This window comes from Limulus polyphemus, unplaced genomic scaffold (genome assembly GCF_000517525.1).
Source record: "Limulus polyphemus unplaced genomic scaffold, Limulus_polyphemus-2.1.2 Scaffold2341, whole genome shotgun sequence".
NCBI lineage: Eukaryota > Metazoa > Arthropoda > Merostomata > Xiphosura > Limulidae > Limulus > Limulus polyphemus.
The window spans coordinates 130,981-136,980 of NW_013667951.1; positions in this window are offsets into that span (position 1 = coordinate 130,981).

Below are 6,000 nucleotides of genomic sequence, written 5' to 3' on the forward strand. Positions count from 1 at the left end.
TACTCAAAACTACCGAGAACTGTTGCAGAAAAAGATATAATGACTACTTCTAGTAAGAAGACTTTATATTACTGGTAAGTTTGTGAAACGTTTGTGTAAATCGTTGTTTTTAATAACTATTAGTAATAACTGTTATTGTAAATTGTATTGTTGTGTGTATATTAAAACGTATTTGTGTTAAAAAAATAAAACTGTCTGTATCAATCTTGTTGGCAAATATCATAAACTGACTATATATCGGTTTTTTCTTAACTTATCATTTAGCTCGGTTTCAGACCATTAGAAATTGTAACATGTAACAGTATATAAACCAGATTCACAACTACCAAGAGCTGTTCCTAAAACAAAAAAAAAGATATAGACCAGCTGTAAGCCACAAGAGCTTGTTGTTAAAAACTGTTATTGAATCAATGATATGAACCAGATTTAAAACTAACAAAAGCTTTTGCTGAAAAATGATAGATACAGATTCCAAACTCCAGGATCTGTTGCTCAAAAAGATATACGACTCAGCTGTAAGTCACAAGGACTAGTTATTGAAGCTTATTATTGAGTCAAGGATGCATCAGATTTAAAACTACTAAATTCTTTCGCTGAGAAAGAGATTTAGACTTACTACAAGGAACTACCACCTGTTAATAACGTCTGTTATTTGATCGAATATATAAAGCAGGTTAAAAAATACTAAGACATTTTGCTGAGAAAGAGATTTGTATTACGTTCAGCCACAATAACCTGTTGTTGAAACCTATTATTTGATGAAGAGTATAAATAAGATTGCGACCTACCCAGAAGTTTTGCTGAAGAAGCGATGTAGACCAGTTGTAAGCCACAACAGCTTTTTTTAAATTTTTATTATTCGGTAAAGTATACAAACCAGATTCAAAACTATCAAGTACTATTACTAAAATAGAGATGAAGACCACATTTAAGAAATTCGCAATGACTTTCTTGAAGCCTGTTATTGGGTCTAGGATATTATGAACCAGATTCAAAATGAACAAGAGCTGTCGCTGAAAAAAAAGTATAGATCACCTGTAAGTAAAACACCTGTTTTTGAAGTCTATTATAGTGTCAAGGATGTAAACCCGATTCTAAACTTCAACAGCTGTTGCTGAGACAAAATATGGACCTGCTGTAAGTCACAAGGACTCGTTTTTGAAGCCACTTATTGGATCAAGTTTACAAAACAGATTCAAAACTACCAAGGACTATTACGGAAAAAAGAAAAAGATATGCACAAAACTTGTAAGTGGCAAAAGTTTAATCTATAAGCCTATTTATGGATCAAAGATATATACTAGATTCAAACCTATCCATACCTGTTACTGAAAAAGACATATAGACCAACTGTAAATCACAAGGATTTGTTGTTGAAGCCTGTTATTATGTCAAGGATGTAAAGCAGATCGAAATCCACCAAGAACTGTTGCTAGAAACAAGATATAGCCACTTGTAGACTACAAGCACCTGCTGTTGAAACCTGTTATTTGGTCAAAAAACCAGATTTAAAAAAAATACCAAGAGTTTTTGTTTAAAAAGAGATATATGCCTATTGTAACACACGAGGGCCTGATTTTGAAGTTCTGGTTCAAGGATATAATCGAAATTGCAAACTCTAAAAATTGAATAAAAGCCCTATAACCCGAGCGCTTTCGAAAGGTGGACCTTTCTTTTTCAGTTTGCCCCTGAAGAAGAAACGTACCACCTTTCGAAAGACGCTAGGGTTATAGGGCTTTTATTCCTTTCTATCGAGACTTTTTGAACCTACGTATTTTTCTAACATCATAAAGAAACTCTAAGAATTGTTACAGAAAAGAGATATAGGCCAGCTGTAAGTCACAAGGACTTGTTCTTGAAGTCTGTTATTGAGTCACTGATATAAAAAGATTCAAAACTACTAAAATCTGTCGCTGAAAAAGATCTAGAGACCAAATGTAAGTCGCATTCAAATATTATTGAAGCCTGTAAAACAAATAAAACATGTAAAATAAGTTCAAAACTATCAAGAGCTGTTAGCAAACCACAAAGCCCCCTTGTTGAGGCCTGTTATTGGATCCAGCATATAAGGAGATGCAACCTTACCAAGAATTGTTGCTGAAGAAGCGATGTAGACCAGCTGTAAGCCACAAGTGGTGGTTCTTAGTGCGTGTTTGGAGTTAAAGATATACATTAGATTCAAACCTACCAAGAACTGTTGCCTAAAAAAGAGGTATAGACCAACTGTAAATCATAAGGACTTGTTGTTGAAACCTTTCAATATGTCAACGATACAAACCAGATCTAAAATTACCAAGAGATGTTGCTGAAAAAGGGGTATATATCAACTGGAAGGAAGCCACAAGGGCTTGTTGTTGATACGTCTTATTAGACAAAGGATATAGATTAGATTCACAACTACCAAGAGCTGTTGCAGAAAATAAGATATGTACTTCCTGTAAGCCACAAGGACCTGTTGTTGTTGTTAAAGTCTTCTATTTCATCAAAGATATATATAACACATTCAACACTACCACCAACTGTTGCTGAAAAAGAGGTAGATACCAGTTGCAAGCTACAATAGCCTGTTATTAATGTATGATATTTCATGAAGGACATTAACCAGTTTGAAAACTACCAAAAACTGTTACTCAAACAGATATAAAACCACATTTAAGCAAGCCACAAGTACTTATTGTTCAAGACTGTTATTGGGTTAAGGATATGAACCAGGTTCAAAACTAATACTATTTGTCGCTGAAAAAGAGATATAAAAAGCACCTGTTGTAGGAGTATATGTTCAAGCTTGATATTTAGTCAAAGATATACACCAGATTAAAAACTATTAAAATATGTAATTAAGAAAGAAATTTAGACCTGTATGCCATAAAGACCTGTTATTGGGCCATGTATATAAACTATATACAAAACTACCAATAACTGTTCCTGAAAAAAAGTTATAGACCAGCTGTAAGCAAGCCACACGGGCCTCTTTTTAAACCAGTTATTGGGCCAAGGACATGAACCAGGTTCAACACTACTACGAACTTTTGCTGAAAAGGTGATATTGACCACTTGTAAGTCACAAGAGCTTGTTGCTTATGATTATTCTTCGGCCAATGCTATAAACCAGGTTCAAAACTACCAAGATCTCGTACTCAAACATAGATAAACACCATCTTTATGCAGCTACAAGGATTTATAGTTGATTCCTGTTAGGGGGTCAAGGATATGAAACAGATTCAGAACTACAAGAACTGTCGCTGAAAAAAAGAGTATAGACCAGCTGTAAGTAAAAACACCTGTTTTGAGGTCTGTTATTGAGTCAAGGATGTAAACCAGGTTCCGAAATCCAAGAGCTGTTTCTGAAAATGAAATATAGACTATCTTTAAGTTACAAGGACTTGATGTTAAAGCATGTTAAGATGTGAGCTTTGATGTGAACCAAACATTTATCTTTATAAGGGTAAGAAGTGGCTTTACGCGAGCAAGCGTTATCCGGCCTGACTAAAGTTGTAAAGATTTACGGCCACGATAACGACAAAAGCACCTAATCTAAGATATTTAGGAAATACATTTTCGAGTTTAATGTACCGTGTTTTGAGCAGACAACAAAAAACAGAAATACAAAAAATAAAACAATAATTTGCACAAACACTTAATGTTTCAAAATAAGTTATCATTCTTCGAGGTGCCACGATAATTACTAGAAACCGACTGTCTATAATAAATTAGTCTTGTCTCCAGTTAAACAATTAATATAAACCGATAACCGCCAATAGCTGCTCTTTCCTTCAGTTAGATAACTACCGGCAATCGACAACTACCATTAAAGATGTTGAGACTTCTAATAGATACTTAACAGAAACTGACAACAACCATTACACACGTCTTAACTCTTGGTAGATAAAAAAAAAAGAAAAAACAATTACCTCTAATAAATCCATATTCCTTTATGTGGGTAGTTACTATAAAAAGATGACCACCAATCAATACGTCTTGCGTCCAGGTATATAATTACTAGAAACGTCCATTATTAAACACGGCTTGTTTCAATGGAAATAATTAATTGCTAGAAATCAACAACTACTAGTGAACTCGTCTTACTTTCTTGTAGATAATTAGAAGAAACCGATGATCACCAATATATATATATATATGTATTCTTGATGAAAGTTTATAATTACTAGAAACCGACTCAGATAAATAATTATTAGCAGGTGGCATCTGTCAACAGTGAACAGACTTGTCTTCAGGTAGATATTAACTAGAGAAAATAACTACCACAAATAAATTCGTTTTCCTCGTGGTATACAGTTACTATACGCCGACGACCACCAATAAACACGTCTCTCTTACAGGTACATAATTACTAGAAACCGAGAACCACCATTAAATACGATTTCCCTCCATGTAGACAATTCCTAGAACCCAACCTTCTCTAACAAACTTCCACCTAGCTAATTACGGGTACTCGGCAAACACTAAAAGTGAGGTATTGGCTCCTGGTACAAAACCACAAGAATACACACACATATTGTCTCGAAGAAGATGGTTTCTCTGAACCCCCCGCCACTATCAAACACGACTTGCCTTGACATAGATAATTCCTAGAATCCAACCTTCTCTAACAAACTTACACCTAGATAATTACGTGTACTCGGCAAACACTAAAAGTGAGGTATTGGCTCCTGGTACAAAACCACAAGAATACACACACATATTGTCTCGAAGAAGATGGTTTCTCTGAGCCCCCCGCCACTATCAAACACGACTTGCCTTGACGTAGATAATGACTAGAAATCAGTCTTCATTATAGATAATAACAGTCATCAGGAAGATAACAACATGAATCGGACAAACCCTGTCTTGCCTCTAGGTAGGTAATTATTAGATTGGACTTCCGTTAGTAACAACACCTTTTATCTTCAAATAGGTAATTACTAGAAACATCTCGTCTTGCCTCCAGGTAGATAATAATTAATAACTGACGACCTCGAAGAGACAATCCTTACCTACACGTAGGAAGTGCCTTCATTTAGATAAGTCTGAATACGAACCATTAGAGCATAACTGCCTTCTGGTAAATAGTTCTCATAAAGACACTACTGGGATAACAATATTTTAATATTTCAATGTTACACTGGCCAGAAAAACTACTCTAATGAATGATTGTCGCAAATATATTAATAAACAGTATAATGAACGTTATGTCTATATATATAAACTTTACACTAGTCACTTACTTTGAGTCAATGTTAAAAAAAAAAAAACGTGAGCAGAAGGATTTTTCTTTGTGTTTTGTTTTACTGATACACACAAATTGTATTTATATACCTAGTTAAATAGTTCTGAGCAAAAGTTCCTCAAAAGCTTATCTTGTTTCTAGATAAACATTTTCATTAACGTGTTATCAGGTATCTGCAGATTGGTAGTTGTGAGGAAAATAATTCCTCAAAAGTTTTGCTTCAGTCATTTGTTCTCCAATGAAACATTCCGTAAAACAATTTTTTGCCATTTCGTAGACAGTTACCCAAGAAAGCAGGCATTGCTCTCTGACGAATAAGTACAGAGATAAAAATCAATAGAAAACATATATTTCTTCCAAATGGAAAAGTTTTACTCTCAGGCTAACACTCAACAGTCGTACGAAATTCATCAAAAGAGAATGATCCTGAGAGATCCTGCCAAAGAAATATTACCAGGAATCTCATCTCTTCATCAGTTAATTAGATAGTTCCAGCTGAGAGAAAAATAAGTTGAAAAACAACACGGTTTGGAGTTTTCTTTTGTAGATAAGCAGATAGTAAAATTTCATTCCAACGTAAAAATACACATATAGTTTTAAGATAATCACAAAAAATCTTTCGTTTTCTATTGTGATGAAAAAGTTTGTCGACATTGTCTTGCTGTAACGTAAGTTACTTCAGAACGTTAATAACGTCTTGCTGTAACGTAATGTTACGTCTCCGTTTGTTAATTGATTTCCCGTAACTTCGTTCCGACGAAACTTTAGCCACA